This window comes from Hypomesus transpacificus, unplaced genomic scaffold (assembly GCF_021917145.1).
Source record: "Hypomesus transpacificus isolate Combined female unplaced genomic scaffold, fHypTra1 scaffold_96, whole genome shotgun sequence".
NCBI lineage: Eukaryota > Metazoa > Chordata > Actinopteri > Osmeriformes > Osmeridae > Hypomesus > Hypomesus transpacificus.
Window position 1 is genome coordinate 279,529 of NW_025814044.1, and position 27,976 is coordinate 307,504.

Below are 27,976 nucleotides of genomic sequence, written 5' to 3' on the forward strand. Positions count from 1 at the left end.
TGCAGTTAAATTTTCAGGAGAATCAAAAAATACAAGTTGTACAATACAGGTTTGTATTAATGGCAACTTAAGATATGGCCATGTCCTAGTATTTAACTGGAAAAACTAGGTATAACAATTGAGTTATGTGTGTTTGATAAGCAGGCTTTCACATGTTCTCATAGATCTGATATTTAAATGACAGAATGGTTATAAGCTGTTGTGGTTCTTTCGTGGTTGATCTTTGATATCAAAATTTGTGTCAAGATCATGACCTTCGAAGATGGGTTTAAATACTGATATTAGTCGCACTAGAGAATCTGTCTTGTAAAGTTACTCATGTCCTGTGATGTTTCATTGTCATGCAGAATAATTCGGAATAATTATAAACCCCAATCAATAGTTAACCAGCGAAATGGAAAATCTTTTGATATTTAGGGATTTGTCAATATGAAATATATTTATTCTTCAGTCTGTGGAATCCAGAGGTGTGTGTACGTGTTATTTTCCCTTCTATTGGGCCAAGAGGCCCATAGAGCAAGAGCCCTTCTTACCCTCTAAATGATGCAGTTGTTAGTCAGTGGAAGTCACTGCAGCCTGAATGCTGCTCTTTGACAGGGTGACTACCATTCATTATGGCCTTGTTTACAACCTGTCAGAAATTGAATATTGGCTGTGGTTTGAACTTAACACTGAGGCTTACTATTCATTCAGAAATTATTGGTTTAAAAGCACAATTTAAGTTGTAAATTGTATATAGGGTGGTCTTTGCTCAATTGTGACGGCAGGTTTTAATCAGATCTTGATAACGAGTAAGCATAAGTACTATAATCTTACTCATTTGGTTTTATTCTGTTTTCCGTTTTCCATTATTTTCCCCAAAATGTTTCATTTCTCCTTTCCCTCATTCATGGAGCCTAACCTCTCATGTTGTCCCCTCTTTTCTTACTTGAACGTCACACTTGGGTGATAAGCCAGAGGAAAGGTTTTGGAAAGGGTAGATTCCACAAAGCTGTAAATTGTGAGGACTTTGGGAACACAGAGCACTTTCAGTCCTTCCAAACAGCAATCTTGCAGAAAAATATTAGATAAAATATGGTTTTCCCTGACAATGAGAAAAAGCTTGGGAAGTGTCAATCTACAGAAGGAAGCATATACTGTACAGTGGGCTTTTGTCATCCCAGTCAACCGTGACGTGACCATCACTGGTATGTTAGATATGATAACAATGTGATGATATGATGACATGGCCTATATTTGGTGCACCAGTAAAGCACTGGAATGTGACATGGAATGTACATAACTACTAAAACCTTTTGAAACAAGCTGATTTGTTGATTGCTAGTTTTCATGGAAATCCATGAAAATATTTTAAAGATGACTTCTTTGATACCTTTTTGGTGAAACTTTGAAGCGCCATACCTGTAATGGTGGGTGGTGTGCAGACAGGAGACCACATTGTAAATACTTTGCTGGGAATATTTATTCACCATCACTGAATTTTCTGAATCCAGTCCTCATTTCTGTTTCATATATTTACTTATATTTGTGCTCAACTGACAAGTATTAGTGGTGGCGACCCCTTGAACTTTGAACAGTAAATCCCAAACAGCAACAGTGAAACATATGAAGACAGAATTAATTAGCAGTTATATATATAGTTATACCTTATAACTCCATGCCACTTACGTTTGTCACAAACCATATTACTAGTATTCTATTTACAACTTTTCACTATTATAACTAAACAACTAATATTGGATTGTTGGTTACAACCTGTTGTATTTAAAGGTTACAACCTTAGTTATTTAAAGGTGGTGAGCTGAGGCTCAAAATCGTGCATTTGAACACTGGTAATAAAGGAGCTGTTTTTCTGTGTCACTGGAAAACTTTTCTACAATACACAAACATTTTTTGGCAGGTCCACATCTTGCCAAATTTAAGGAACTAGAGCATAGTGCCCGTGGCACACACACACAGATTTCTGGAATTATAGATGCAGTGCCCATGATGCAGCTGGTGATGACATTTCTTCTCAGTAGTTTTGGTACCTATATTTCTCAGATCACAATTGAAATTCTGTCATTGTTTAACCTCCACATCTATTCTAGTCAAATTTATAATGCTGTGGAAGCCTACATTCATGCAAATTATTATGTAGCCTTCACTTGTCTGCTGTTTCCTACGTTATAAATTGCTTGTATTATGTTGATCAAAATTGATTTCTCTGTTAAATTGTCTTACCAGCACAAATATCTAAACATGATGTTAATAACAGAAGTCATTACATGCCAGTTGTCATAATTGTAGGCCTAATTTACCATATAGTGCTTGTACATTGCAAATGTAGTAACACATTGTTTTATAAATTAAATCACTGATCTATATATCTCAAATTATATCCAAGTTATGTAGACGTTCTGTTCGCTAGCCAGCCCCTTTGAAAGCAGCTGAATATTGGTTGTAGCCTAAAAGCGAATTTGTTTCAATGAGCAATGAGGGGGCCAATACTTACTGACATTTTATGACTGATATTTCTGTATATTTTAAATAAATAGGCCAATGCTACTTATTATTTATGAAGATGGCATAGATTAAAAAGCATGCATTTGTTACTGCTCATTTACACTTCAAAATTCTAAGACTGTAGTGTAGAATGAAACAGGGTTCTCTTGTCATTTCTCTTAGCCTATCGCCATTCTCTCTTGCACTATGTTGCAGCATCACATAGTTGAAACAGTTGCATCAAAACGAAGAAATTGGGCAATCCTGTGTCAAAATGGTCCTAATCTATATCGAACAAAGTTGTCACTGGCAGTATCTCAACTGGAATCGCAATTCAAACATTACCATCTGCCAACTGAAATATGCCCCAAAAAACACAAATAAGCTTGTAATATATATTGGGTTAGGGTTGGCTAATTTAACAAGTTTATTGGAAGCGATCACTGTCAGTAACACTGTCTGAAAACTTAAGGCTCATGTGAGCCACTATCTGGGGTATTCCAGAAAGCGGGTTTGGTGAAAACCCTGAGTTGGGTAACCCTAAAATGAGGCAAAGGAGGTTGAGGTTTTCCGTTCCAGAAAGCGAGGTAACGAAATCTTTTGGTCAGTGTCGATGGTAACTTACTCTGTGAACCTAACCTACTCGCTTGCAGGTTTTCCATGATAAACTCTGCATTTCTACCTGTCCCACTTTCTGAGCCTGATACAGTTGGCAGACATGGTGTGTCCCTTCCTGGTTCAGTTGACCGATTTCAAACAAAATGTAATTCGCTTAGTTATACGCCGGGAGAGGATTTTAAGACTGCAATTCGATGTGCTTTAATTCCCTGATGAATCCCTAAGTTAACGTTTCCATTTTCCGTCACACTCCATAATTTATTTTAGCAAGATTCTCACCCCTTACATTGCTAATGTTACACACTGTGGATGTGCACTCAGAAATGACCAAATACTTTTTGGCACTGAAATAAAGATAAAGTATTTGGTCTTCTTCATTGCCTACTATTTTAAATACAACAATTAGTATTTTTATTGGCTATTGTTCCTACAATTTATATGATTCACCTGTGACCATGTACTCTCTTGTAACTGGTGTTCCAGCAAATCAATTTCAAGATTTTAGAGGGTATTGGCCAAACAACGGAAACTAATTCCCCTATGGTTTGAAGGAAGATGAGAAACCAAACAGTGTATTAACATTAACCAAATAATGCCAATACCAATGGAATTATAGTTGACTCTATGGGTTAAATCCGAGTCAGAATGGTCAAAGTAAGGTTAGATAAAATTAACATTTTATAACATTGCAAATGAATGAAATCAATCACAAAGCAAACATGTTACAAAAATGACTGTTTACATTTACAAAAATGTAAATGTAAAATGAAGGTTAACTTACCTACTCTACCATGATTATTGTAAACCAGAGATAGAAAGCAAAAGGTGAGGAAGGAGGAGTAGGACAAGCCAGAGCTGAGGAGATCTCAGGAGATTAAGAATCCACAGAACAATGCTTCATAGGGGTGGGAACCTTTTGGTACCTCACAATTCGATTTGCTTCTTGTGGTCACAAATCGATTAGCGATTTTTAATTTAAAAATTACAGTTGTGAATCGATGTGGATCGCTACAAGACTGAATAGCAATTCAAATGTGAATCGATTCCCCCCCCCACCCTAATGCTTCACAATTCCTTTTATATCCAAGAACAGCCAATCACACCACAATGTTGACCCTAACTTATCAACATATGACTAGCAATGCTACAGTAATTTACACAATGAGGTGTGAGAGCCATCAAGTTGAGACTGCGTCTGTTGTGCCCCTGTAAAGGGGAATTATAGAAAACAGACAACGGACACGATGTAGCTTGGTCAAGTCCAATGTCGCAATGTATTTTTATGCATCTCAAACATTTGGCATTTCAACTTGAAATATTACATCTAATGGAAGCATTATGTAACAAGCATACCCAGGGCCGGATTAAGACAATGGGCTTTAGGGGCTGCAGCCCCGGGCCTCGCCACCAGGGGGGCATCAGGTTGCCCGATGTCGAGTGAGTTAACGGCACCACGCATAACATTAGAAAAATACAGAGTGAAAACAAAAATAATGTGCAAATATGTCCGGTCAAGGAAGGCAGAGAGTGTGACCAAAATCCACGATGGGACTAAACTCGAATCGCTTCTGCGACTTTTTATAGTACAAAATCGTTGTCAATCAAAAGGAGATGCAGTCTTTCGACACACCCTCCAATCATCAAGCAGAAGCCCAGCGTCCAGGCCAGCCCACTCCTCCATTTAATCCCAGAGACGCTGAGCGTCGGGAGAAGAATAAAATTGAAGGGAAAAAGATGTTAGGAGGAACTGAAAAAGCCAGGTAAAAAAAGAAAGATCTGTCACTTCATAAATCTAGGTTCCTGCAAGGGTGGGAACAATATGTTTTCTCAAAAGCCCTGAATCTTTCAGGTAAACATTTGGGTTGTATTTTCCGGAAAATATAGCTAAGAATATGACTCCAACGTAATGTTCATATTAGGTTAGGCTACATAAAGCTAAAACAAACTATTTTGCACTGAAACTAATGTCATTAATGTGAAGTTCCAATTTCACCTCACATCAAAACCTTGACTAGGAAGTAGTGATGAGAAGTTTGGATAATTTTACTGATTCGGTTCTTTGAATCTCGTTCAGTAAAATTAACGAATTCGAGTCATTCGTTCATTTCAGTGGGGGGGGGGGGGGGAGCACTAGCATTTGATTATCACGGCAAACAATTACACTGCACTAAACTTGAAGTGTAAATGTAAAGTGAAAATAACAAAACCAGTCAGTATGATGACTTGAGCGAATATCATTCACGTCTTACTTACTTACGCAAAATGGAATGAGGAAACTGTTTCCTTTACAAAAAAAATACAATGCGGGTCACGTGAAAAAATTATCCAAAGACTCGTAGAAAGACCGAGTCTGTAAATGAACAAATCGTTTGTTTCCTCTACCTACCAGTACAGAGCCTTTGCAGGTCACGTGAAAAATTATCCAAAAACTCGCACCCGAAGACCGAGTCGGGAAATGAACGAATCATTTCTGTTTACTTCGACGAGCCTATGCAACAGTCCCGATGCGCGGCCACGAGAAAATGAACGAATCACTCTATGAGAGGACTCGTTACTCTCGAATCCTTGTAAGGATTAGTTCAAAATGAACGAATCGTTCACGAACGACACATCACTACTAGGTAGGCTATTTGGTTCGGGTAACGGTTTAAGCACCAAGTGTAATTCAGTTTTTTGATATTTTAGGGGTAGCTGAGCGTCCCTTGCAGTCTTAAAGAAATCGCCACTGCACACAACACTTTTTCTGCTTACGAGTTCCATTTTCACTTTCTCTCAGCCTACTACCTTGAATGGACTACCTAGCTACGTAAACACATTCCCGTATTCAACGGCGGCGTCATTATTTCGATCAGCGTAACCGGCATAGTGCAAGCGTAGAGTTTGGGTTCGGTGGGAAAAAATGTCAGGTTTGGCCGAAACCGAATCCCGTCCAAAAGCCCAATATTCGACCAAATCCAAACCCTGGATTCGGTGCATCCCTAGTCAATAAAGCATGACATACTGCGCCAACTTCTTTCTTTTCTTTCAACTTCTTCTCTACTTTGAAGAGCTCATTGATGAGTTTGCATTGAGAAAGAGCAGAAACCGGACCTTTTAATATCACTGATGTGATGATGGTGAGTCACATGTTTAAACTGATCATATTTATAGAGTGGTTCTGTGGACTTTAAAGCACTGATGTGTCAGTGCAGCTGGCGTGGGTTTGTGTGCGTGTCAGGATGTGCGTCGGGGCGATATAGGGGCCTCAATCCTGGTAATTAGCCCCAGGCCTCAAAATGTCTTAATCCGGCCCTGAGCATACCAACATGAAATGGGTGAAACACTGATGTTTCGGAAACGTGACAACTGTAGGCTACCTCCGTTCAACACAGTTTCACGCGACTTAGCTAGCAAGTAGGCTAAAATACAACTTAACTTCTCATGTCTGACAAATTAAAATACTTAAACTGTGACATCAACCAACAAGTCACGGTACATATTCATTTCAATATCAAACATACAAGTCAAAACACATCACAACCTCCGTTTATACCTGCAAAGGGGAATTATAGAAAACAGACAACGGATACGATGTAGCTTGGTCAAGTCCAATGTCGCAATGGACGAACGTAAGCTACACGCTGACTATCCTACAGGCAGAACGAGGCATTAGCAATCAAACAGATACAAAACAGAAAACAAATGGAAACCTTAGTAAATTAAGAAAGATTGCAAATATGTAACTTCAAATGCATCAAATCTTATAGGTAAGTAAATTACCTTTTTAGCTTTTTGAACACAAATGATCTTCCTTTAACATATTTACATATTATTTATTTTTAGCTAAAGGACAAAGCAATTGATCAAATCCTAACATCAATTTCAGCATCTGTCACCATTACACGTCCAGTAACTCCAGATTTTAGCATATGAGAGATGGGGGCAGGTTGACACCCAGCCTTACAAGATCAGCCTTTATTTTTCTGCTATTCTATTTTTCTCAGAACACTATCTCTTGGTCAGTTTTTGGCACTTGCTTCATGAAATGCACTTTGTATTCACCTTTACTGGTAATTCGGAATCTTTCTCCGCCGCCATACGAAGTACAACACAAACTAGCGCACAACATCAACGTTATTGTTCTCAGCCACTACCTCTGATCGCTGATTGGCCGGTAGAAAATTAACCAGAGACATCTGATTTACGTACCTCATGGCCAGACCTAGTACAGAAGCAAAATGAAAATTGAGCGGAAGTATGTAGGAGGGCAGAGCCAGCTAGTATTCACCTGCCATTAAGTGAACATATCACTGTGTACAGCATCCATGCTCTGTTCAACAGGAACAGAATGTGCAAATCGTTTTCTATTAATTGTTCTCATAATTTCAGTGTAACTGCACATTCCACACAAGCCTGTAAATAAAAGGATTTTACATGGGGAGAGAACTACCAGTAGCCACTTAGGCATCTCTGCATCCAGCTCTGTGGCAGCAGTCAACCTCTCTTCATCATCTTAATCATCATCATCCTGTGATGAAAAGCATTCTGTTGGGGGTTACTGCTACTACAAGTTGAAATAGGCACCAACTGATATTTACTTTATCATGTCAAATATGATTAAACCAAGGTGACGTATAGGCTACAATCACAAGCTTATAGACATAGGCAAAATATGCCTTACTTGTTCGTGGTAGGTTTTTATATTTAATATAGCATTTAAAATTATATCATAAGTCCACCACTATTTCACCAGTAACGGCGTCCAGTGTGGTTAAATGTTCAATGTATGGACTGGGTACTGCATTCAAATGTATGCATTGACTCGGCCAGCAATTGTCTCCCACGCCAATTGCCTCTACTGCTACAGCCGTATAGTTTTTTTTCCGGAATATGTGCTCAGATCTACCATAAACACGTAAACAGTTTTTTTCCGATTGCTTAAGCACAATTTTGAAAGCAGGGCTCACTTTGTCAAAACACAACACGATTCACACAACAAGACACACAAGTGTTTAAAATGACACAAGTAAATATGCTATCTGCTACAAGTAGCAGAACACCTCAAGTATTTTGCAAAAGAAACACTTGTTGTTCAAAACTATACAATCATGTCTAAAAACCAATTTCTGTCACCTTATGCCACACACATGGTTCATAAAACTGGACTCTGTTTGAACCAGTTACACACCAGTGGCGATTTCTTTACAATGCAAGGGAAGCTCAGCTTCCCCTAACATTTCAAAAAACCAATGGTCAAATATTTACTATTGTGTTAACATTTTAAATGCGCTAGAACACGTTCATATCGAAGACGAGTTCGTTTAGAATCAGCTACATATGTTAGCCGTAGCGCCACAGTGCACTTCCCTGTTGAAGCTCATCTTCCATGGACTTCAATGGGGCTGCTTTGAACAGTTTTTTTCAGTGGTTCGAAACTATACGGTCATTGGATAAATGCTGCGATTATGTCCCGCCCTGGACGCTCAGCGTCTCTGGGGATGAATCGAGGAGTGGGCAGGCCTGGACGCTGGGCCTCCGCGTGATGATTGGAGGCAGGGCCGGCCCAAGGCATAAGCGAACTAAGCGGATGCTTAGGGCCCCCGTGGCCACCAGAGGGCCCCAAAGAAAACATGAAATTACAGTTTAATGTACTGTCTTTCTTTGATTAAACGCTGCCCTCGATTAAACGCCGCACCAAAAATACGGTAGGAGCAGCATGTCCTGAAACACCTAGCAACAGCATGTCATTTTAATGAACATTCTCTTGTGTTGCACTCGGGGTCCACTATGACTCTAGCTAGCTAGAAACTAGCTGTTAGTCGGCATTTGAAGGGAAACTTACGAAAGAAAATCCAGAAAACGAATAGCAGTCTATCCTGCCAACGCCTGTCTAGATTATCTATTGAAAAAACTGGAGAGAATCAGGTGTTCTTGCGTTAGCAAGCTAAACTATTTTACATGGCTACAGTAGGTACAGTAGCCCCTGAGGGCTCCCCTGAGAGCTCATTCACATCCGGTGCGCCTAAGAGATGGCCGCGTCGACAAGAGCTCCGCAAAAACCTCGCTTTTTGTATGTCATTTTAGTGTTTGTTACTTGTTTTGTCAATGTTATATTGTCGTTTATTCAGTACGACCGGCAGACACTTCTGGACATTAAGTTGAGACATTAAGTATTTTACGAACTTTAATTCCACTTTTCGGAGTGCGAGCTCGGACTGCAGCTGGCCATTTGTTGTTCCGCCGCACTGTCTACCCGCAAGACGGAGGAAGAAGAAACAAGGCCGGCGTGTTGGAGTACTTGTTCAAACTCGGAAACGGTGCTTCAAACCTGCTTTTCCAACCATCTTACTAGCTAACGTTCAGTCCATCGACAACAAAATGGATGAACTTAACGCTCGTGTCAAATTCCAACGGGACATCAGGAACTGCTGTGTACTGGCGTTCGTCGAGACCTGGCTGTCTCCGGAGATCTCCGACGCAGTGGTTACACCGTTGGGATTCACCATATACCGCCAGGACAGAACAGCTGATTCAGGGAAGTGCAGGGGCGGAGGGGTCTGTGTTATGGTTAACTCTCTCTGGGCTACGGATGTAGTGGTACTAGCATCTCACTGCTCTCCGGTCCTTGAGCCGCTAACTGTAAAAATCAGACCCTTCTACCTACCTCGGGAATTCACTGCGGTCGTCATGAGTGCAGTCTACATCCCCCCCCCAGGTAGACAAGGCCGCTGCTTTGGTTGAACTGTATGGGATTATCAATGGTCTGGAAAATGTGCTCCCAGAGGCAGCCTTCATTGTTGTTGGTGATTTCAACAGAGCTAACATGAAGAAAGTCCTGCCCAAGTACTATCAGCACATTGACTTCTTCACACGTGGAGACCAGATCCTTGACCATTGTTATACAACATTCAAGGGCAGCTACAAACCCCTCCCCCGCCCTGCTTTTGGGAAGGCTGATCACACCTCCATTCTTCTCCTCCACGCATATGAACAAAAGCTAACACAGGTCAGACCGGTTGAGAGGTCAGTTCACCTATAGAGTGACGAGTGTGTGGCGACCCTCCAGGACTGCTTTGACACCACTGACTGGCTGATGTTCAAGGAGGCAGCGAATGGGAACATTAACAAATACTCAGACACTGTCTCCAGCTACATCCAGCACTGCATTGATGACGTTGTCCCCAAGAAGGTTGTCCGGTCTTTCCCAAATCAGAAGCCCTGGGTTGATGCCGCGGTCCGGGCCAAGCTGAGAGCCCGCACTGTCGCCTTTAACTCTGGGGACCCTGATGAGTACAGGAAGGCCAGATATGAACTTCTGAAGGCCATCAAAGCAGCGAAAAGGGCTTAAAGGACCAAGGTGGAGTCCAGCTACCATGGCTCTGACCCCAGGCGCATGTGGAGTGGACTTAAAGCCATTACTGACTACAAAGGGAGAGGCTACAATGAGACCCAGTCCTCTGTCCTACTGCCAGACGAGCTGAACTCCTTCTACGCTCGCTTTGAAAGGGACAACTACTTCTAGGCCAAGCCAGTGGTGTGCCTACACTAACTGTAGCCGAGGTGAGGCTGTGCTTTAAGAAGATCAACCCTCGCGAGGCACCTGGCCCAGACGGCATATCAGGTAGGTTCCTAAGGGGCTGCGCTGACCAGCTGGCAGGGGTCTTCAGTGACATCTTCAACCTCTCCCTTAACCTGTCTGTACTCCCCACCTGCTTCAAGAGGACCACCATTATCCCTGTGCCCAAGAACACCAAGGTCACATGTCTGAACGACTATTGCCCAATAGCACTGACCTCTGTTATCATGAAGTGCTTCGAGTGGCTAGTCAAATCATTCATCTGCTCCTCGCTGCCCCCCACACTGGACCCTATGCAGTTTGCGTACCGGTCCAACAGGTCTACAGACGATGCCATCGCTCTGACTATGCACACCGCTCTCTCCCACCTGGACAAGGGGAATACATATGTGAGGATGTGAGCTCTGCATTCAACACCATCATCCCCTCCAGACTGGTCTCCAAGCTTGTGGACCTGGGACTAAGCACCTCCCTCTGCAAGTGGATCTTCCACTTCCTGACGGGGAGGCCACAGATGGTGAGAACCAGTGACCGCACCTCATCCGTACTGATCACCAACACAGGCACCCCACAGGGCTGTGTGCTCAGCCCTCTCCTGTTCTCCTTGTTCACCCACGAATGTGTGGCAATGCACAGCTCCAACCTCCTTGTTAAGTTTGCTGACGACACAACCATCGTGGGCCTCATCTCTGACAGTGACGAGTCAGCCTACAGAGAGGAGGTTGACACCCTGACATCATGGTGTCAGGACAATAACCTCTCTCTTAACATCAGCAAGACCAAGGAGATGATTGTGGACTATAGGAGGCGGCAGGAGGAGGAGCATGCACCCTTACGGTGCGTTCACACTGAAGACTTTTTTACCGCTCAGCACCGCCGGCCTTCCCACAGTGCACCACGCTCGGGGGCGTGTCAGACAGATTCATTCAGAGCTGTAGTTCTCTTAAATCACTGTTGTAGTTCGTATAATGTCATGGCAAATGTGCGGACAAAATACAACTTTTACACACATTAAGCAAAAATCTGACACGCATTCTAGATCTGACATGATCTTATCTACAGCACACAATAGGTTATCTTTTTCCACACTTTGTTTTAGGCCGAGTGAAAGATTAAATGCCAGCTGCACTCTATGGAACGGGTCTTGTTCCGGCTGGAAAAAAAGATGCATCAGACATAAACGTTGACATGTGTAACCTTTTCTTATATTACTCGAAATCTCTGCAAATCAATCGCTAGATTATGACTTGCCACTACACATTCACTGTATGGATAGCGAGTGGCTGCCAGCCAGCATTTCAGCGTTGAATGTCAATCGTGTGCCGGGTGAGCTAGCTAGATTATGCAGCTAGCACAGAAGAAAATTACGTAATGTGAAGAAACTGAATTAAAGTACAAAATACAACACACCAGGGACGCCGACAACCTCAGCAACCCTGCGCCAGGCATAATTTTTTTTGTTTATGTCTCTGTAATCGAACATAGACGTATCATACAATACTGGGTATGAAGACACACATACGATGAGTTGCTCTTCCATCTTGTCAAATTGTCAAACCTAGAAATGTTTACCATGACCAACAGTTGCTACGTTACAAGAAACAAGAAACCAACCCGATTGGCCATCGCTGGCGTTTTCTCGCTTGTCATTTACATAAAGTTTAGAAAAATCTAACTTTCGCCGCCCCGCTCGCCTTCCCACAATACCCTACGCGAGCGTCGACACCCCGCTCGCCTTCCCACAATGCCCTACGCAGGCGTCAACGCCTGGTTACATTGAAAATGAATTGGAAGCCGACACCCCGCTCTGCCCGCCCCGCTGCAGTGTGAACGCACCGTTACTCATCAATGGATCGTAAGTGGAGAAGGTCAGCTGCTTCAAGTTCCTCGGGGTGAACATCAGCAATGACCTCACCTGGTCTGTTCACACGGACAAGGTGGTCAAAGCGGCCCGTAAGCGCCTCTTCTTCCTGAGGAGACTGAAGAAGTTTGGTATGGACTCAGTCATCCTCACTAACTTTTACAGATGCACTATCGAGAGCATTCTGACTGGTTGTATTACAGTGTGGTATGGGAGCTGCACAGACAGGGACCGCAAGGCTCTACGAAGTGTGGTCCGTTCTGCTGAGTTCATCATCGGCAGGAAGCTCCCAGCCCTACAGGACACCTACCACACACGTTGCCTAAGGAAAGCCGGCAGGATTCTAAGAGACTGTTCCCATCCATCCTTCAGTCTCTTTACCCCGTTGCCTTCTGGCAGGCATTACCGCAGCATCCGGTCGCGCACACGCAGACTGGACAACAGTTTCTACCCAAGGGCCATCAGGCTTCTGAATGGACACTGATATGGACATTGATTTACTGCACACTAGGCACTAATACTCTGTCACTTTCAGCTACTGGTTGCACTATCAGTAACATTGCACTACTGTACCTCACTGTACCCTCGCCACCTGTATGGTCATTGACTTAGTCACTGATCTGCAAATTTGCACTATTGTACTGTACTCCACTTAGGTTAGAATAGGTTATAGGGTTGTAACAGGTTTTAAGTGCATTTAGGGCTAGTATAGTGTACTATTTATTGTTATCTGTAATTTAGGAAGTTTTAGTATTAGGGTTAGTATAGTCGATTATTTATTGCTATCTCTATATTTTGGAAGTTTCACTTATTTAAGCTCTGCATAGATGTAAATTATGTTCCGTGTACTTATATGTTATGTTATGCCAGGTGCTTACGTTGTCTTGTCTTAAGAATTTCAGTGCCCAGTCTAACCTTGTGTTGTTCTGTGTACCTGACAAATAAAAGACTTGAACTTACAGTAGTCTAGCTGTTCTTGCATTACTTCCAAATCAGCATTAACAAAAAGCAGATGAGATAGACCTAGCTAGTCTAACTAACATTTGCTTGTTGCTTAATCGGTGATTGTAGAAGACTGTACTGTTCAAACTATCTAAGAACATTTAATGTAGCGAACTAACACGTTAGCATGCTAGCGCAGATAGCTTAGAATACTATATATTTCTTAGATTAAATGTCGCCCTCAAATAAACCCCGCCCTCGAATAAACGGTGCACCAAAAATGTATAATGTGTAATAAATCAAGGTTTAATCGAATAAATACGGTAATTAAGAAAAAATTATAATAATTCAACCTGATTGTAGGTTCTGTCGAAAGACTGCATTTCCTTTTGATTGACAGTGATTTTGTACTATAACAAGTCGCCGAAGCCATTCAAGCTCAGTCCCATCGCGGATTTTGCAACTGTAGTTGAAAGACAAACTGCTGCAACCTACTTCTTGGTATTTTCTTGGTGCTTTCTTGCGTCGGTTGCAGGTGGGTCAGTTTTCCCATCTAGTGATATTTTCAAGCATTTAGCCTACTCAGAGAATGTCTAATATAAAGACTTAAACAGGCTCTGGCCTACTCATATAGGCTCTGTGCACAAACGTACTGACGAACTTCCGCTGTAGCCAAAATTCGGGCTATCGGGCTATATTAGGCTATCAAAGAAAAACGATTATGGATAGAGAGGGGCAGAAATACAAATGATAATACATAAAAACGGACAGTTAGCGTTTCAAATAAAGAAAAACAAGCTTCTATACTACACTAAAATGAACACATCGCTAACTAGCTTAGACGCTAGCCGACCAGAACACCACATTATACTACTTACGCTCATAGTTGTGCAGATAACTGGATATGTACAGTTTGAATCCCTTGTCCCGTTTGCTTGTTGGAGCAGGGGGAAAAAGCATTTACAATGCGATGGACGTCACTGACGCTTATTTAAGGCAGGTCTTGGAGACATCTACTAAAGCTGAGCATTTTGGAAACTCAGGTGATGGTTTCCAGTAAACTGGAAACTGATTTCCCGAATTTTGGCTACAGCGGAAGTTCGTCAGTACGATTGTGCACAGAGCCTATTGCATAATACACTAAGAACACCCTCTGAAACAAGAAACCCCCTTTGAAACAAGCTACTGTAACAACGTTGTCACTGGCAGTATTTCAGATGGAATTGCGATTCAAATAGTACCGTCTTCTAACTGAAAATAACCCCCCCAAAACGTAAATAAATTCGATATTAATTTAGGGGGAATTAAAAAGCAGTTTGCTAGAGGCAAGCTAGCTGCTGTTGCTATCCACACTTCACTGACTGTTTGAAAGCGCCGGAAATGAGAACGTTTCTTTTGTAATGATAATTCATAGAAAACCGGTCATTATTGGGAAAATAAGCCCCTTCAGGGCGAAACAAAACGCCTTTGCTTCCCGTCGGGGTGCTGTTCGCCCTGTGGGGGCTTATTTTCCCAATAATGACCGGCGTTCTATACATTATCCCGCTTATTACACGGCTACTTGCCAACAAAAATAACTTAACACAGTGTGTCTTTTTTACAATGTATTTGTTACCATTCGTATTGTTTATCAGCAGAGAAATTGTTCGCCAAAGACGTTGAACTTCATAGACTTTGAACATTCTTTAGGCTTCAAATCAGCTGACGTCGCTAAGCAAAAGAGTACGCTGGGGTTGACAAGTTACCGGACTACTTGCGGAGTGCTACGAAAGACGTGAATCCGAGGCAAAAAGGTCAAATATGAGAAAATGTCACCGCAGAACGTTGGGAAGCCCCATTCAAGTGAATGGAGCATTCTACAGTATTAAGAACAGCCGTGTAATGAGACATAATAACGTTTATCCATTATGATAGCTGTGGCATTGAAGACAGTACTGTAGCCTACTACTACACACTGCCAGTGGGCGAGCCGAGTCTGTGACTAACGTCAAAACAAGACGCGGTCTCACTCAAATTCCAAGTTTTACACAAATAACAAAAATATGCTGACCTGCTGGCTGTCTTCACAATCGCCATATCTTTAAAACACTGCTCTCCATTTGGATGTAAAATTGACCCTGGTACAAAATTAAGAAAATACTCATCAGACGCAGATCATCAACACTGTTGTCCACGAGTGTCAACACTCGTGGACAACACTGTCGTTGCTGCCGCAATCGTCAATGGAGGCTGACTTGAAATCGCATTCTCAACAAAGCCAAATGGTTGGGATTTTTTGCGGTGGTATTTTTCACTCATAATCCAAGCTCCAATTTGTGTGCTAGAACGTCTCTATGACGTTGTATCCATGCGTCGTTGCCAACGTGTGTTGACGTGGTGACGTAGCTGGCACAGATTACCCTTCGTCGACTAAAGGCACTTTGTCGCCACAAAAACGTTGTAACCTCCTAAACTGTGCAACGGAACGTAAATCCGAATAGAAGCAACGCAATTGCTACCAAGACGAAACTTTTGACACCACAGTTGTCTATGTAGTCCAAATATTGACTGAGCCTTGGGGGCGCGAAAATAAACAATAATAAATAAATATATATGTGAGATAACAATGGTTTGTGCTCGCCGAGGCAAGCACACCCCAATAAGCACATTTTCAGCAACTACACTCCCCATTTTTCGTCACATTTGAATTCAGATGCTTATTTACACGTATTGCTGAAATATGAATTGTAAAAACTTACAGTTATGACGTTTTTCCGCCTCTCCTGACATTTTGCAATGACTTCTGGGAAATCAGATGCATTCTCGAGACACCATCCTCGATAAAAGGGGCGAATCAAGAACACTTCCGGGTACTTTTGGTGACTTTGGCCGTTTATCAATCCATGTTTTTTCCGATCTTGTGTTCTTGCAAACTCGTTTGACGTCATCTTTCATTTCCCAAGTACAGTTCCAATCCAAAGAACACAAGTCATCAAGAACGCCAAAAATACCCGCCCCTTTTATTGAGGATGCATCGGATGGTAACTTGGCCAGCGATAACGCATCTGAGTCATTGCAAGAACACACGCATCTCCAATCGTTCCCCGTCCTAACTGTCTTGCAAGACCGTTCTCGCAAAACGCTTGGCAAGAACGTTCTTCTCAAGCATGCAAGTACGTTCTTAGCGTTCTTCGGATTGATAAACTGCCAATGTGTAACCGGTGTGATTTGGTGAAACTCACTCCTCAGGTATGTAATAGGATAGCTAGCTTTTCTTTGGCGTAGTTGGTAGTGGTCGCGCTTGGCAAGTCAGAGGTTGTGCGTTCGAACGCAGCGAGTGGTGAACGATACCTTGTTGTGACGTAGCGTGGCCACGTCTGTTACATACCGTCATATTGGTGCCTTGACCCGCATTCAATAGGTTAGCATCAGCTGACCGCCGGAGTGAGTTTCAGAGGGGTGAATGTAACTGGTATGAATCGGTGAAACTCACTCCTCAGGTATATATTAGGCCACAGGCATCAACAAACAGCCAGCTTTTCTTTGGCGTAGTTGGTAGTGGTCGCACTTGGCAAGTCAGAGGTTGTGCGTTCGAGCCCAGCGAGTGGCGAACGACACCTTGTTGGGACGGAGCGTTGCTACATCTGTTACATACCATCACAAATGTCAGAAAACTTCCAGCTTCTGAACTGGTTGCAGTTCCACTGTGGTTACATATGAAGATGCTCACGGGCGAGTGCAGAATAAATGGAGGTCTATCTAGCTATAACCCTCAAAATCCACTTTTCTCAGGATATAAATTTTTGTCTAGTAATTTGAATGTTGCATTCGAAAGGGGAGACAAAGAAAATACACACTGCTGGGTGTTAGATTTTTAAGTCGCTTTTTTGTTATAAAAAGCGTTTTAAAATGTCAATGATGTTATACATATCGTACGGCCAGATATACTGCTTTTTGGCAAGCTCTGAGTCACTTCCTTTTTACTCTCGAGGCATCGACAAGTTCACAGCTGACAAGTTAGGCTCTCCCTGTCAATACACGTGCTAGAAAGAGTTGTAGTTTGCTAATGTTTTAAAGACCACGCCGAAATGTTCACACACACACATTTCACAGTACATACAAAATGAAAGCCAAATAAAAGTGCCAGCTACCAAAAAAAAAGTTGCTGCGGACAAAAAAGAACTTGGGCGAAAAATTCCACCATAACATTCTCAGAGAATGCCCGTAGATGGGCTCTGACATTCTGGTTCCGCTTCGGATGCCATCAAGCCGGATCTCTGGTCGTAATCAGTCCTTCACTAACCAATCAGCATTCATTAGCAGAATGCTAGCGTGTTATGGGCATCAACGACTCACCCTGTAAGAAATCGAAAGGACATAAGTACTCGGTTCATTCAACTTTCAACCTATAATCCATGTTGAACTTGCAAAAACTACAATCAAATCTGATTGTATCTGATCAAATCTCAACGACAATCAGGCGAAAGAGACAAATGTAGCCGTCTAGCTCCATAGACTCCCATTCCATAGACTCCAATTCATTTTGCACTCGCCCGCTCTGGTGGAACTGCAACCAAATTCGGTACAATGGGGTTTAATAGGGAGGAAACAGGCTCTCCGTAGATGGGCTCTGCTTAGGTTCTTTGGATCGGAACCGTACTTGGCAATGACAGATGATGTAAAACGAGTTTGCAAGAACAGAGAAAAACGTGTATTGATAAACAGCCACTACGTATCTAACTCTGGGTTACCTGCCCACAATACTTTCCCATAGACGATTATTTATTTGCACATGCTCGCTGACACCAATGACTGTAAGAACAATGGAAATAGTAACAGCCCCTCAAAAGTGAAGCCAAAACATCTTAATATCATAAGTTCCGCCCCCTCCATGTTAGCGGATAGGACATGAGACAAATTAAAAAGTCCAAGTGCACGTCTTTTTCCCCCCAAATATGTCATTTTAGGTTCAGGCAGGAGGACTGAGTAGTTTTGTTGACCAATACTTTATTCCACATGATACAATACATCATTTAATATTTTATTTGGCGTATGGTTGTGCTCGCAGCGGCTCCCTGCCGCACCCAACGGAGACACCGTCTCCTGAAACACTGTCTCGACATCCAGGCAGAGAGCAGCTGTTGTGGAAAAAACATCACACTGCTGTAATTATGAAGATGGAGAAATGGTTATAGATTATATGATTGAAAATGAACCTTTTAATCACCTTTTTACTTTGATATGCTATATTACTGAAAACCAGATGCAAAGCTGTTGACTGATTAGTATTACCACTAAAACATAGAAGACATAAAGGCCAAAATGTGAAAGACCAGATAGATAGTTTGAGTGCAAGAGAGAGAAGTGTGTGTGTAGGTTTTTTCCCAGAAGGACTACAAGACCCAGAAGGGAACTACAAGGCCCAGATATCAGAGGACAAATTTATGTCCTTAAACTCAGTATAACCTGTGCAGCTGGGCTGCAAGGCCTCACGTGGGCACTGGATGGGAGAAAGTTAGGGAAAGTCCAGGCTATTTAAATTCTGTGACAATGGACCAACCGAGTGTGAAATGCATATATGAATCTGTGACTACATATAATGTACCAATGGTAAAATATCAAAAATAATGGAGAACAAATATATAAGCAATTGTCCGGAGAAAAATTTCTGTCAGACTCCGGGGTCTACTCATGTTTGTTGGAATCAATCCTTTGTGTTAGATTCGAATAAACACTTTGCATCATACTTTGCTGCCGTTTTCGTGCTGTCTTACATTTTGATATTGGTTAAAAACTGAGACCATTATTTCGACGACACAGCAACAGCATTCCCCCTGAGAAAGAAGAAAAAGAAGAACAGAAAAAAGGGTGGAGGCCGGGGAGGTGAAGGCCGCAGGAGACCGAGAGCATTTGTGTCGCACTAGCGATGCAGGAGCTGGGACCCCTGCTATATACCCCGCCCTATTAGGAGGGTGTGTCTGACGAGTGATGACAATTTGCCAGTCGCGCTAGGTCTCGCGGCCCCTGCATGAACCTGGCTTTGCTTGTTAGTTCTTATCACGCTGATGTCTGTTCAAGTGCTCATTTTTCTGATCAGTTTGTTTTTAATTTGTTATTTGACGGTAGAAAAAGTGGTTAGCATGTGCTTGCAATTGGGTCAGGCTAGTGTCAATCGGGACTTTGATACCGCGGCTCCACCACCCGATCACTATAGCGCAGACTCTGGCTCCAAATTACATCACCAGCGCAAGATGGCAAACTGCCAGTCAAGTTGTCAGATTTTCACCAACAAGTCGTCCATTATTAGAAACTAATTTACAAGCATAACTTCTCTCCTCATAACACACCAATTTGGAATAACAGGTGTGTACTAATTAGAAATAAATAATTTTACTTCAAAGAATGGAAGGAACAAGGGATATGGTCTGTTCAACATCTTATGGATGCTTGTGGTAACATGTTAGATTATAATGAGTTCAAACATAATGTTGTGTACTGGTAGAGAATATTATAACAGTGATTAAAGTGATTCCACCAGCTCTTATTTGCACTATCATCGGGTCTTTAACATATTCACAGCTAATACCTAGATTAAACGTTGACAATTGAGGGGTGTTCTTTTTTGGACAAGAATTGCAACAACAAATTCATAAGATCCTCTCTTACTACAGAATGTTTTCCCTAATCTTTAAAAAGAAGATATATGCTACAAAAATACACAAAGTGAGAAAAAAAATAATCAGGAGTAAATATCTACTTTTCCCTATATCCCCTAAGACAGGGGTCTGCAACCCAAAATGTTGAAAGAGCCATATTGGACCTAAAAAGCAAAAAACAATTCGGTCTGCAGCCGCCAAAAATTAAAAGCTTTATATAAGCCTTATAATGAAGGCAACACGTGCTCTAAGTGTCTATATTAGCTATATTAGCCTACTATCAAAATGATAAGTAGGCTACAAATACATAATGACCATTCATGATTAAATGTTTATTTTCCCTGCAGCGCATTCTGGAGAGAATAGGTTTATTCGACTTCATGCAGCGACGGCGGCGCCAACAGATGGCTGCAGCCGGCTGCCAGGGAATGTCTAATAAAGGGAGAATTCCCACTCTCGGGAAACTTCCGGGTTCTAAACTGGTTGCAGTTCCACTCAAGTTCCATATGAGGGCGCTAACGGTTGAGTGTAGAATGAATAGAAGTCTATGGAGCTATACCCCTAAAAATCTGAATTCCAAAGGGGTTGCAAAGAAAATACACACCGCTGGGTGTTTATTTTTTTAAAGTCGCCTTTCCGTTCTAAAAAGCCTTTGAAAATGTCATTGACGTCATACACATCGTACGACCAGAGCTACTGCTTGACGTCAAGCTCTGGTTACTTCCACTTCTCTCTCGAGGCATCGACAACACAGCTGACAGGTTAGGCTCTCCCTGTCAATAAACATGCTAGAAAGAGTTTTGGCTTGCTAATGTTGTTGCTAATGCTCTGACATTCTGGTTCTGCTTCGGATGCCATCAAGCGGGATCTCTGGTCGTAGTCTGTCCTTCACTAACCAATCAGCATTCGTTAGCAGAATGCTAGTGTGTTATAGGCAACAACGACTTACCCTGTAAGAAATTGAAAGGACATAAGTACATTTACATTTACATTTATTCATTTAGCAGACGCTTTTATCCAAAGCGACTTCCAAGAGAGAGCTTCACAAAGTGCATAGGTCACTGATAATAACAACAAGATAGCCCCACAGCATTGCGGGTAGTCAAAAACAAGAAGTACATATTGTGAACAACCAAAAAATAGTGCTAAAGGGAAGAAACCATAAGAGCATGTAGTTAAACAAGTTAAAAATTACACAACATTAATCTCTAAGTGCAGGTGTACCTGTAGGAAAGCAATAAAAATAGGATTAACTAAAAAAGAATACAACAGTTTAAATCAGCTACCACTAACCAACAAGAGCAACAGTCTAAGCAAGAGTCATTGTGAACCTTGAGGAAACTAGCGTTGGGTTCAGCAAACCATTCCTAAGTACCATTGTACTCCCGGAACAAGTGTGTCTTGAGCCTTCTCTTGAAGGTGGAGAGACAGTCCGTGTCTCTGATGGAGGTGGGGAGTTGATTCCACCACTGGGGTGCCAGGCAGGAGAAGAGCTTGTGCTGGGACCGGGTACTCGTTCATTCAACTTTTGACCTGTAATCCATGTTGAACATGCAAAAACTACAATCAAATCTGAGATTTATCAACGACAATCAGGCGAAAGAGAGAAATGTAGCCGTTAAGCTCCATAGATTCCCATTCATTTTGAACTCGACCGCAATCACTCCCAGTGGAACTCTGGTGGAACTGCAACAAAATTCGGTACAATGGGGCTTAATAGGGAGTGGGAAGGCTCTCCTTAAACAGGCTCTGGGAGCAGGCTCTGGGAGCACTGTACTGCCTTCAATGTCACGGCTATTAGATAAACGTTATTATGTCTAAAGAAACGTTCTCATTTCCGGCGCTTTCAAACAATCGGTAAAGTGTGGCTAGCAACAGCAGCCAGCTTGCCTCTAGCAAACTTCTTTTGAATTAGCCATGTCCCTCTAAATTAATGTCAAACGTATTTACGTTTTGGGGGGCATATTTTCAGTTAACAGACGGTACTGTTTGAATCGCAATTCCATCTGAAGTACTGCCAGTGACAACGTTGTTACAGTAGCTTGTTCTAAAGGGGGTTTGCCTGTTTCAAAGGCGTTTTTTTTATTTTTTATGGTGTTCTTAATAATTATGCAATATGAGTAGGCTAAATGCTTGAAAATATCACTAGAAGGGAAAACGGGCCCACATGCAACCGATGCAAGCAAGCAAACCCTACAATTTCCCCAGAAATGGTACCCTCTCTAGTTTGTTTCTATTGTATAAAATATTTCAGTTGTTCCAAATAAAACATCTGTGGCCAAATGTACGAAGGCCCGTAGGCCTATGCATAAAAAATTGGCGCAGAAACGTGTATGGGTGTTTTTACACAGAACTTCGGAGTAAACTGCGGTTCAACAGGCCAACATTAAAGCGTAATTTGCTGTGAAAACTGGTTTCACAAATGTATAATGTGAAAGATGTTTTGGGCCTATGTATGTAAAATGAATGTGTCTTAAATGTGGTTTGAATTGTAAGCTTTTAAGAGACATTTACTCTGACAGCTGTTGCTGTTACAAGAAGGTGAGATGAGTTGAGTTCAAAGGATTGTAAAGTGTTAGCAATTGTTAGGGGATTGTTTATAGTAGGTCAGATGGTTATCTGTATTAATTATTTCTGAGGATGATGACTCAGAAAATAGTCAGTTGACTATTTGGGGTAGATGCCTCCTGGAGTTTTATGACAGCGTGACTTGGAGAGATTTCCTCTTTGGGTGTTTTATAACCTGGGAAGAAGCGTTGGTCTGGAGACAATGTTGATTCAATTTTGATTGTACTGAATGATTGTATTGTTTTAGGTAGTGAGCCAGTGACAGAAGAGACATGGGACAGCTACATGCCTGTATCATGATTGTGGTTGGGCCAATGAACTTTGAGAACTGTGTGCTATAAAATAGTCTGTTGAAGGATGTTCTTGGGGTTCCAGGACCATCAGCTGGGTCGTGCTGGTGTCTGCTGGACTCTCCGGTTCCATTCTAGAATGCTAGATGGAGCTGTATGGAATTGTCTTCGTGTTATTGTCTTATGTTTGTGTGTCGATTACGTTATGTTGGTAACGTTATTATGTAAATGTCATACTTCAAATAAACATTAACTCTGTACTTCACCCAACTTCAGCTTAACGATTGATTCTCAAAAAAAATCTTGCAACAATAATTTGTGCTATCACTGCACACGTTACAATAAGGGTAGCCTGACTTTGTCATATTCATAATTCTAGTCAGAATATGAGTCAGAAAACTCTCTGTTGGGCCGTGACTTTGGTGCGTGTTTCAACCGAACTCGTAAAACAAATGCCTCTTCGCTCAATTGGATAGACCTACAACCAATCAGAGCAACGTAAAGGCCGAAATATGCTTCTGCGTCTCCGTTTACGGATGGGCGGGCACACGGATACGTACGGATACGTACGGATACGGACGGATAGACTGCGTTAATGGTTCTCCGTAAGCTGTGGGTGCTGAAAACAATTCATTGCCAGAAGAGTAGGTGGGGCAACGTTTTTTTGTTTAGACGTTGTTGAGTGTTTATTTCGTTAGGTTACCGAGAATTCAGAGCAAATTTACAAATTAGCCATTTCATCAATAAAATACGCACATTTTCAACAACTACACTGCCCATTTCTCGTCACATTTTAATTCAGATGCTCATTTACATGTACCGTTTAGCTGAAATATGAATTGTAAAAACTTTACAAGCAATGGCGGTCAAAGGATTCTGTTCATCCTGCTATCACGGCAACCCCGCCCCTGACGTAAGCGGTACTTAATACTGACCAATCACAGCCAAGGGGGTCTCTGTAGCTCTCCGTAGCGATGACGGATTGTTAGAAAATTCAGGCGGTGCACGTCAAGCTCTCCGAGGCCTCTCCGAGGGCTGACGGAGAGCTTGTAGAGGGCGTTCCACGGAGACAAGGCCGTTCCCATGTGTCCGTTTTTCGAAAAACGCAGAAGCATATATCGGCCTTAATACGTTGTTTGTTTAAAACGAATTCAACCCAAGCGCTCTTTGGTGACGTTGTTGATTACGTTACTGTTGATCATCTGTCCATCATCGTATAAAGCCTGCCCTGACAATTTCATTGGTCCGAACAGCTCCTGTTCGGACATAGTTGTCCCCAAACGTGCCCCCCCAGACCCAAATTTTTTTGTGGCTGGGGATAAGTTGGGCTGGAAGCCAAGCTACGATAAGGGCACAATGGGTTGATTACTTGTTTTTTTGTAAATCAATTTTTTTTACTCCAACGTTCTATTCGAACTGCTTGCCTGAGGCCACCAAACAAGATGACAAGTTGACGACGGGGTGTGGACAACAAGATCGTTCATGTGCGCAGAAGTTAAGTGGAATCTATTAAGACAAAGGTGTGTTATCGGTCACGTAGCCTACGCAGTGTTTTTCCCGTTTTCTCCGTATGCATTGGCCTACTTTTGATCGCTGCACATATCAAGACATGTATGTATGAGGTGAAAGTTAAATGTAGGCTACTCTTCATCACCATGTCATGTAATGTAGCACACAGTCAAATATATACTGTATACAAAAAATACTTAAATATGACTTTTGTCACAATAGATTGTAACAGGCCGGGGCAGATTTAGTTATTTGGGGGGCCCCAGGCGAAGACAGGCATTGGACCCCCCTATTCTTAACTCCTATTCTCACCCTTTTCAATCCATATAATCAAAACAACCAGACTCACCCGCTAGATGTCTTCTCACCGGGTCCCCACTGCTACACAAAACTTAAGATGTCCAGGGTGTCATTAATCTGCAAGAAAATAAATATGTGCTTCTTTAACAAAGAAAACATATTGAAGGTGTCAAAATCATCATTGTACATAATGTAGCCTAATAAATAAAAACACAGTAAAGAATAAATGTTCATGTTATTGTGGATTCAAGCATTTACCCTCAGCTCCCATGTTCTGCTGACTATATATAAGTAGTGTTACTACTGTCTTGTATTCTAAAAGAAAAGAGGCTAACAGATTAATAATGCAAACACAATTCAATGAAACATACAATCTACTATAAATATACTGTATAACTTTTCTATATTTTTTGCTATGCCTCTCTTAGTCTCATTCTCCTCTTTAACTTTACTGGGTAAGTGGAAGGCTAGTGGCTTCTATCTTTCACTCTCTGCCTCTCTTTTAGTATCACTAGTGCATAGTGCCTGTGATAAAATTGGTGGCACACAGATTTCTAGAATTATAGACAGTGCAGTGCCGGTGATGCAGCTGGTGATGACAGTTCTCTCAGTGGCTTTGGTACCTCTATTTCTCAGATTACAGTTGACATTTTCTGTCTTCTCTGTAGTACTTGTTCAACCTCCACATCATCTATTCTAGTCAGTTATGCACGTCATAAAATCAATTTCTCAACAAATTGCTAATGCTCTGGTACATTCATGCAACTTGGTTCTTTGAATCTCGTTCATTAGGAACAAATCTTTTTTCAAAGGAGGGGGGGGTAAAAATAAAATGAGTAAAAATTCATCACTGCATTAAATACAAAGCATCATGACACTTTGTATGATTTGAAATGATTCATTATCACACTAGCATTTGATTATCACGCCACTATGTAAAGTTTAACAAAAGTTGCAAAAATAACAAAACCTGTAATTAAATAACGAATATCATTTACGTCTTACTGCTAAACCTAGCAGTCCCGTGAAAGTGAATGAGGAAAAACAAATCTTTTCTGTTTTCTTTTCGGAGCATATGTATTCAGATCACATGAAAAATGATCCAAAGACTCAGATCTAAACTCACAGTTGTGGTTTCTCTTGGTTTCGATTTCCTCTGCCAGTACTGAGCCTATGCTACGGTGGCCCTGAAGTGCAAAACAAACTCCCTAATATAAGTACAACCCCCAAATGAAAACACTCCCCCCCCCAAGTCAACTCCCCCCAAATTGGATGTCTTCACCTCCCCCCAATACAAAAACACGCTCCCCCAAATCGAAAATGACATTACATTAACTCAAAAACACATTACATTAACTCTGAACGGAAAGGGTAGGTACTACACTTCAGTGCTGATTGGATGCAGTAGGCTAACTAACAAGAAATAAGAAATTGATCGACAGAAGTACAAAATGCCATAGCCTGACAGAGTTACAGTGGGGCAAAACAGTATTTAGTCAGCCACCAATTGTGCAAGTTCTCCCACTTAAAAATATGAGAGAGGCCTGTAATTTTCATCACAGGTATTCCTCAACTATGAGAGACAAAATGAAAAAAAAAAATACAGAAAATCACTTTGATTTTTAAAGAATTTATTTGCAAATGATGATGGAAAATAAGTATTTGGTCAATAACAAAAGTTAATCTCAATACTTTGTTATATACCCTTTGTTGGCAATGACAGAGGTCAAACGTTTTCTGTTAGTCTTAACAAACTTTTCATTCACTGTTGCTGGTATTTTGGCCCATTCCTCCATGCAGATCTTCTCTAGAGCAGTGATGTTTTGGGGCTGTCGCTGTGCAACACGGACTTTCAACTCCCTCCACAGATTTTCTATGGGGTTGAGATCTGGAGACTGGACCTTGAAATGCTTCTTACGAAGCCACTCCTTAGTTGCCCGGGCGGTGTGTTTGGGATCATTGTCATGCTGAAAGACCAGCCACGTTTCATCGTCAAATGCCCTTGGTGATGGAAGGAGGTTTCCACTCAAAATCTCACGATACATGGCCCCATTCATTCTTTCCTTTTCACGGATCAGTCGTCCTGGTCCCCTTGCAGAAAAACAGCCCCAAAGCATGATGTGTTCTTTGGCTGCAATTCGGCATTCTTTCTCCTCCAAACACGACGAGTTGAGTTTTTACCAAAAAGTTCTATTTTGGTTTCATCTGACCATATGACATTCTCCCAATCCTCTTCTGGATCATCCAAATGCTTTCTAGCAAACTTCAGACGGGCCCGGACATGTACTGGCTTAAGCAGGGGGACACGTCTGGCACTGCAGGATTTGAGTCCCGGGCGGCGTAGTGTGTTACATTTAGTAATTTTTGATGACTAAATGTGTTAATGATGGTAGCCTTTGTTACGTTGGTCCCAGCTCTCTGCAGGTCATTCACTAGGTCCCCCAGTGTGGTTCTGGGATTTTTGTTCACCGTTCTTGTGATCATTTTGACCCCACGGGGTGAGATCTTGCGTGGAGCACCAGATCGAGGGAGACTATCAGTGGTCTTGTATGTCTTCCATTTTCTAATAATTGCTCCCACAGTTGATTTCTTCACACCAAGCTGCTTACCTATTGCAGATTTTGTCTTCCCAGCCTGGTGCAGGTCTACAATTTTGTTCCTGGTGTCCTTTGACAGCTCTTTTGGTCTTGGCCATAGTAGAGTTTGGAGTGTGACTGTTTGAGGTTGTGGATAGGTGTCTTTTATACTGATAACGAGTTCAAACAGGAGCCATTAATACAGGTAATGAGTGGAGGACAGAGGAGCCTTTTAAAGAAGAAATTACAGGTCTGTGAGAGCCAGAATTCTTGCTTGTTTGTAGGTCACCAAATACTTATTTTACCGAGGAATTTACCAATTAATTCATAAAAAATCCTACAATGTGATTTTCAGATTTTTTTTTCTCATTCTGTCTCATAGTTGAGATACCTATGATGAAAATTACAGGCCTATCTCATCTTTTTAAGTGGGAGAACTTGCACAAGTGGTGGCTGACTAAATACTTTTTTGTCCCACTGTACGTGCGCCAGGACATTTATTTGGGTATCGAAGCATGTAGCATAGGCTAAGTATGCAAAAGCATAAATTGCGTGTTAAATGTAAACATCAATAGCCTAACGACTGGTCCACGTAACTCTGTCATTATCATAAACTTGATCGTTTTGGTTGGAAGGAA

The 27,976-nt window shown here is 41.8% G+C and overlaps 1 protein-coding gene across 1 annotated transcript in view; it reads left to right on the plus strand.

The window, feature by feature from the left end:
- The window catches only part of snorc (secondary ossification center associated regulator of chondrocyte maturation), a 41,575-nt gene that overhangs the window by 778 nt on the left and 12,821 nt on the right, over positions 1–27,976 (plus strand). The window lies entirely within an intron of this gene.